We start from the raw sequence: 6,129 nt of genomic DNA, 5'->3' as shown, positions 1-6,129 counted from the left end.
ACATCTGAATGCACAACATCTAGTGCATTTCTGCTCACATTTCTATCACGTGGAAATACATGCTTTGTTTGCTTTCCAAATTAGCATGCTTCACATATTTTTTTGCATACCTTCAACTTTAAACTTTGACAGCCTTGTCACAATTCCTTTAGTTTGCATGGACTTTATTCTCTGCACATTCACATGTCCAATTCTTTTATGCCAAATGTCTGTGTCTACAACAATTCTTGAACCATTTGCAAACATCGCAGCACTCACTTCAGGCATGTTTACATTCAATGTAAACATTCTGCCCACTCTATTGCCTTTTGCAACCAACCTGCACTTGTCTTTAAAGTCTTTAACATAACAACCATCAGGGTTAAACCGAACCTGCAAACCCTGCTCAATCATCTGGCCAATTGAAACCAGATTCTTTGCTATGTTCAGAACATGAAGTACATCTGCAAGGTACTTCACTTTGCCATTCTGCTGCATAGACAGTGGCACATCTCCAACATGGGTAATTAGATGAGTAGTGTCATCTCACGTTTTCACAAAACCTGGTCTTTCAAGGTTTTTCATCTCCTTGAACCACTCCCCATGACTTGTCATGTGGTTCGAAGCACCTGAATCAACGTACCATATATCATCTTTATGTGCTGCTTCAACATTTTCAGACATGGCATTAACGACATACTGCATAACAAACAACCTTTCATTATCCTCATTGTTTCTGCTCGAGGATACATAGTTGTTTTGCTGTAATTTTCCATTTTGCATGTCAGCTTGCTTCTTTTAACAATCTGCCTGCACATGTCCAGGCTTACCACAATAAAAGCATCCACGTGTATCATTATACTGCCTTTGCCAGTTTTCACGACCTCTTTGACTCCCCCTGTCTCTAAATTGGCCTCTTCCACCTGCGTGTTGTTGTTGTTGAGTGAATTCTGGGACTGTTGTTGCTGTTGTACTGGCCATAATTCTGATTACCTGTTCAGCCACCTCCTTAGCCGCGTCCACGGCCTCCTCTACCTCGTCCTCTTCTTGAACTTGTGTAGAAGGCCTATTGCTCTGAACTGTTTTTGTTTTGTGAAGACTGTTGGTCTTCATCCAAGCTCTTCTCTTCTATAATCAATATAGACAAAATCTGTGAAATTGGGAATGTTTTTCCGAGTTTAAATAGACGTCTTGAACGCCTTGTATTGTGGCCCGAGACCACGTAGAAACTTCCACCTTAGCATTATCATCTACTGAAACACCAATAGATGCAAGGGATTCCACAATACCCTTGATCTTCAATGCATAGTCATTCACAGACATACTCTTTTTCTCCACAGTACGAAGTTCATTCTTCAACTGTGTCTTTCGCGCCTTGATATTCGTTTCATAGAGTTTTACCAAGGCCACGCCTCATTGGGAGACTTGGCATCCTATATTTTTTTGGCTCCTTGGTTCCAATCCTTGAACTCTTTCATATCTGCAGTAGTCGGATTGATCTCCGGTATCTCCGGTGCCTCTTCATGCTCACCTTCTATGTAGTCCTAGTAACCCTTTCCCACCGGAAAATTTGTCAACCTGAACCTCCAAGCATGGAAGTTGTTCTTGTCAAGCTTTTCAGCAACAATCTGGTTTATGCCATCATTTGACATCTTGCCAGACACACAAATTTACCAGAAACAGCACTCTGGTTTGTCCTGCACAAACTGCCGTCTCAATGTGCATGCATACACCCAATGGCAACTGTTTGACCTCCTTGCAGCACACACAATGTCTGCACAATCAATCTGTCTTCGTGCAGTTCTTAAAACGGAGTTCTACATAGAATCAATGACTTACCCGCTGCAGTGCTCGAAATCGCCTGCTTTCCGAAAAACGGAGGTCCTAACACGCCCGAAACGCATTTTCGGCCCGAAAAAATTTGTCCGGTAAGACTTTATAGTTACCCTATAGCTTTACTCACGCGAAGAAAGCTTCTCAATCAGAGATTGTTTGTTGCCAGTGCCTCCCGTAAAGCTCCCGACGACAAGGATGTAGTCACCCCCCCAACACAAATAGGGAAGAGTAGATGAAGCTCTTACCCTCGTGTGCCGGAAGTGATTTTGGATACAAGAGAAAGAGTCCTTCATAACCGTTCATTAGTGGAGTACTTAGTCAAATGACGAGGGCTACCTAAGGAAGAAGCTTCTTGGTAACCCACCTCTACATTGGAAAGATTTGAAGGATTATTGGATGCATTTTGGAAGTCCAACGAAGGTCATGAATAGTGAATTAACTTGCTGGAAATTACTATAAATTCATTGTTGGCAGTCTTATACCCTTAGAAATTGGATACATAATGATTGGAAGCTGTTGAGAAATATGGTGCCAAAGAGCACAAGGAAAATATGGAGTGAGTGTGAGAAGCCATATCACCTAGTGAGAATTATTCCATATGCAAGAGAAAGGCCAAGTTGTATACTTCTCATATAAAAGGAGTACATTTCAAACAATGGAATACAAGCACAACATCTCAAGTCTTTTTATGAGTATAAGATTCCATCTTGTAACCTAACTGAAACTTGAGTCCAAACCTTAATTTGCACACAATCATGACGAGTTTTTTTCATTTCTATCCACCTTAGTTTAGCATTGTGATTAGTGTAAGATTAGTTTATGATTAGGTAAATGTCTTGTTATTAGGATGTGTAGTTAGGAGAGCTCGATCCATAATTGCAACATGGTATCAAAGCCTAAGTCTAACTCTTTTAGCTTAGGTTTAGATCATTAGCATTGTTATTAATAGGACTGAGAAGCCATTAGCAATCACTTAGAATTTCTTTAAGTTCCATTTCTCTTCTCTTTCCATACTTCATTAGGGCTTCATTAGGATTGTAGTGCAGATCCAGCAAGAGAAGAAGAATTGCTTGTGTGGAGATAAAAAAGGCTAGCAAGAAGGATCTACAACAATGGCACATGGAGCTGTTAAGCAATACTATAAAACTAAGGTTTTGCTGGTAAAAAGATAGCAAGGCTCTTGTAGCTTCCCAGCAACGCAACACAAAAGCTGCATCTACGCACGAGTAAGAGAAAGCTTCTTGTAGACCATTGCATTATAGCTCACACAGAGAAGGGAGCGAGCAATTCTAGAAGAGTTGTGGCTTAGCAAAAAAAAGAGGAAGAGCAAAGGAGGCAGACAGCTCTGCCTTCCCTCGATAACAGTAGCAACCTTCCCTAACCAGAAGTGAGAGAAAGGTAACAGCATCGCAAAAAGTGGGACAGGGAGCAAGTAGAGAAAAAGCCTCTTGTAGCAATCAGTCATGCTCAGAGTGAAGCAACAAGCACCCAAGCTACACGCAAGCCCAAGAGCGTAGCGCGCTATCGTCACAACAAGCGCAAACAGTTGTGTAGTTCTACAGGCTGTGTCAGCCCAAGCAAAAAGGGAAGCAATTTGCAAACAGGCAGCTTCTGACATCGCTTTCCTCTCCACATCTCAAAGTCATGACAAGGGACCGAACTACAATCGAGCAGCAGCTCGGCATAGCAGAGTGTGCAGAAGATGGTGACATTCACTGTTCGTCTCTAGCACGAACAATGGTGTCCATGGGGGGACGGGCACAAACGCAGCAAACTGGAAGTAGCAGTAAGAGCACCAGCGTGCGCAGCTGTGAGAGAGCTTCAACAGTCGCCCTGAAGCACGAACGCCAAAACCTGCATGGCGTCCACCTCCACATGTTAAGTGGATAATTTATATTGTGAATTTAAAAAAAAATCAAAGGATAACATTTCGCTATTAAAAAAATAAAATTAAAAAAAACAAAAAAATCTCCAAAGGTTGAAAACCTTATCCTCTTTTAAGAGGCGGTTCATATGCAATGCATGAAGGAAGGAAATATCAAACATTAGCATGGTTTTTTTGTATTGGCATGGTATTCATCAAATTGGGCATTGAAATCAAAATCAAGCATTTGCAAAAATATTCACAAAGTAGCAATCAAACCAATGGTCAAACAAGCCAAAGAAGCCAACAACAATGAAGAAGATATCGACATGTTCTGCATCAAACGAACTCGGCATCGACAAACTCTCAAAAATTATTATGTTGTAAGCGGCCAAAGGAGCACGCTGGTGTGTGTGTGAAAATAAAATTTCTTGTAAAAATGCCGCAACGAAATGAGTATGCAAGCATAGGTGTGCACAAGCAAAGACCAAAGTGTCGATAAGAAGAAGAAGACGACATCAACAGCATAAAAGAAGCAACAAAGGAGCTATCAATCTCTCAAACAAAAATTTGTTGTGAAAAAAATCCTACTTCCTACAAAAAGTGCTTGTATCTAGCCTCTGGGACCAATGATGTACCCAAGCTAGAAATTCATCCCTCACCTAAGAGCCAAAGTAGCATTAAGGGAGGGAAGTGCCAAAGTAGCATATGGGCCAAAGTTGCTCATAGCACATAGGGGAATGTAGAAAGTAAAAAGTCAAAACAAGACTTTGAAACCGACATCCAACCACCTTGAGTAGCCCAAAAATTTGGCACCAAGGGAGGGTGTTGAGAAATATGGTGCCAAAGAGCACAAGGAAAATATGGAGTGAGTGTGAGACGCCACATCACCTAGTGAGAATTATCCCACATGCAAGAGAAAGGCCAAGTTGTATACTTCTCATATAAAAGGAGGACATTTCAAACAATGGAATACAAGCACAACATCTCAAGTCTTTTTATGAGTACAAGTTTCCATCTTGTAACCTAACTGAACTTGAGTCTAAACCTTAATTTGCACACACTCATGATGAGTTTTTTTTCATTTCTATCTACCTTAGTTTAGCGTTATGATTAGTGTAGGTTTAGTTTATGATTAGGTATATGATTAGGTAAATGTCTGATGTGTAGTTAGGAGAGCTCGATCCAAAGTTTTAACAGAAGCTACTCAAGGTTCTTATGCCACTATGGGGAAGAAGTTATGGATTGTTTTGAGGGATTATTGGAGCAGTTTACAACCATATACATGTGATTTTGATCTCTCATACATGGTGTGAGTCCATTCATATATTCTCCATCCATAAGAATTGTAATTGTACATATCAATGGTTTCAAGGACGAAACCTTTTGGGTGGGGATGGTTTGTAACAAAGTGGAATGGTCTCATATTAATAATGGGCCCAATGCCAATTGAACATGCCCATGGACAATACTTACTTATGATAGTGTGAAAGGAGGGTCATGTATATAGGCTACATACACCATAATTTTGGTACCTTTTGGTAATCAAGAATACACAAATCTTTTAATCTCTCTTCTCTCTCTAAACCTAGGCTAATCCTCATAATCTAGGCTAATCCAAGGCTAATTAGAGTAAATCTAGGATAATCTAGATGCTACTTTCTTTCACCACTAATTATCATTGCATACTTATTTTATGATTGCCATCGTTACTAATGTATGCAACATGCTCTTCAAACTTTACAACTATAAATAGAACATATTTAAGATAATGAAGGGAAGAACCAATTAAGATCTAGTAAACCATGGCCATCCATGCTTACCCTAGGGTTCAAAAGATCCTTAAAACTCTATTGTTTGTAAATGCATGACAAGTTTGTTGAACTTTCAAGCTATCTTACATATGTTTTAGTACCACATCTGCAAGGCCCTTATTCCTCTAAAAGTGGCAGTTCGTGTGAAGCTTCATCTGAGTCCATAAAAATCCCTCAAAAGTACTATTTTGCATAAACATTGATATGAAGATTGATTGTGGATGAGTTGCACAAGCTCACCACCCAATCATAGATCCTTCTAGAGCACCACCGATCCTAAGGGTAGACCTAAACCAGTGGAGTCATTGCTAAAACCCTCAAGTCACATAGCATGAGAGTCCACTTCCACTAGAGATAATAAACTACAAATAAATTATGAGAAACATCAAATAAAAGAACCCATAGGTCCTAAGGGTAGACCTAAACCAATGCAATCATTGCTAAAATACTCATGTCACATAGCATGAGAGCCCCCTACCACTAGAGATAATAAATTATGAGAAACGACAAATAAAAGCACTCATCAATCACTTCACATTATTCTCATACTTATGATGCCTGCTATCTCTAATAAAATCAGCCTAGTTATGTCCTTTAGGCACATAAGGCCCAATCCCCACCCAAATAAGCATAGGC

This window comes from Cibotium barometz, chromosome 4 (assembly GCF_041138505.1).
Source record: "Cibotium barometz isolate CiBa-2024 chromosome 4, ASM4113850v1, whole genome shotgun sequence".
NCBI lineage: Eukaryota > Viridiplantae > Streptophyta > Polypodiopsida > Cyatheales > Cibotiaceae > Cibotium > Cibotium barometz.
Note: the sequence above shows the minus strand (reverse complement) of the source record.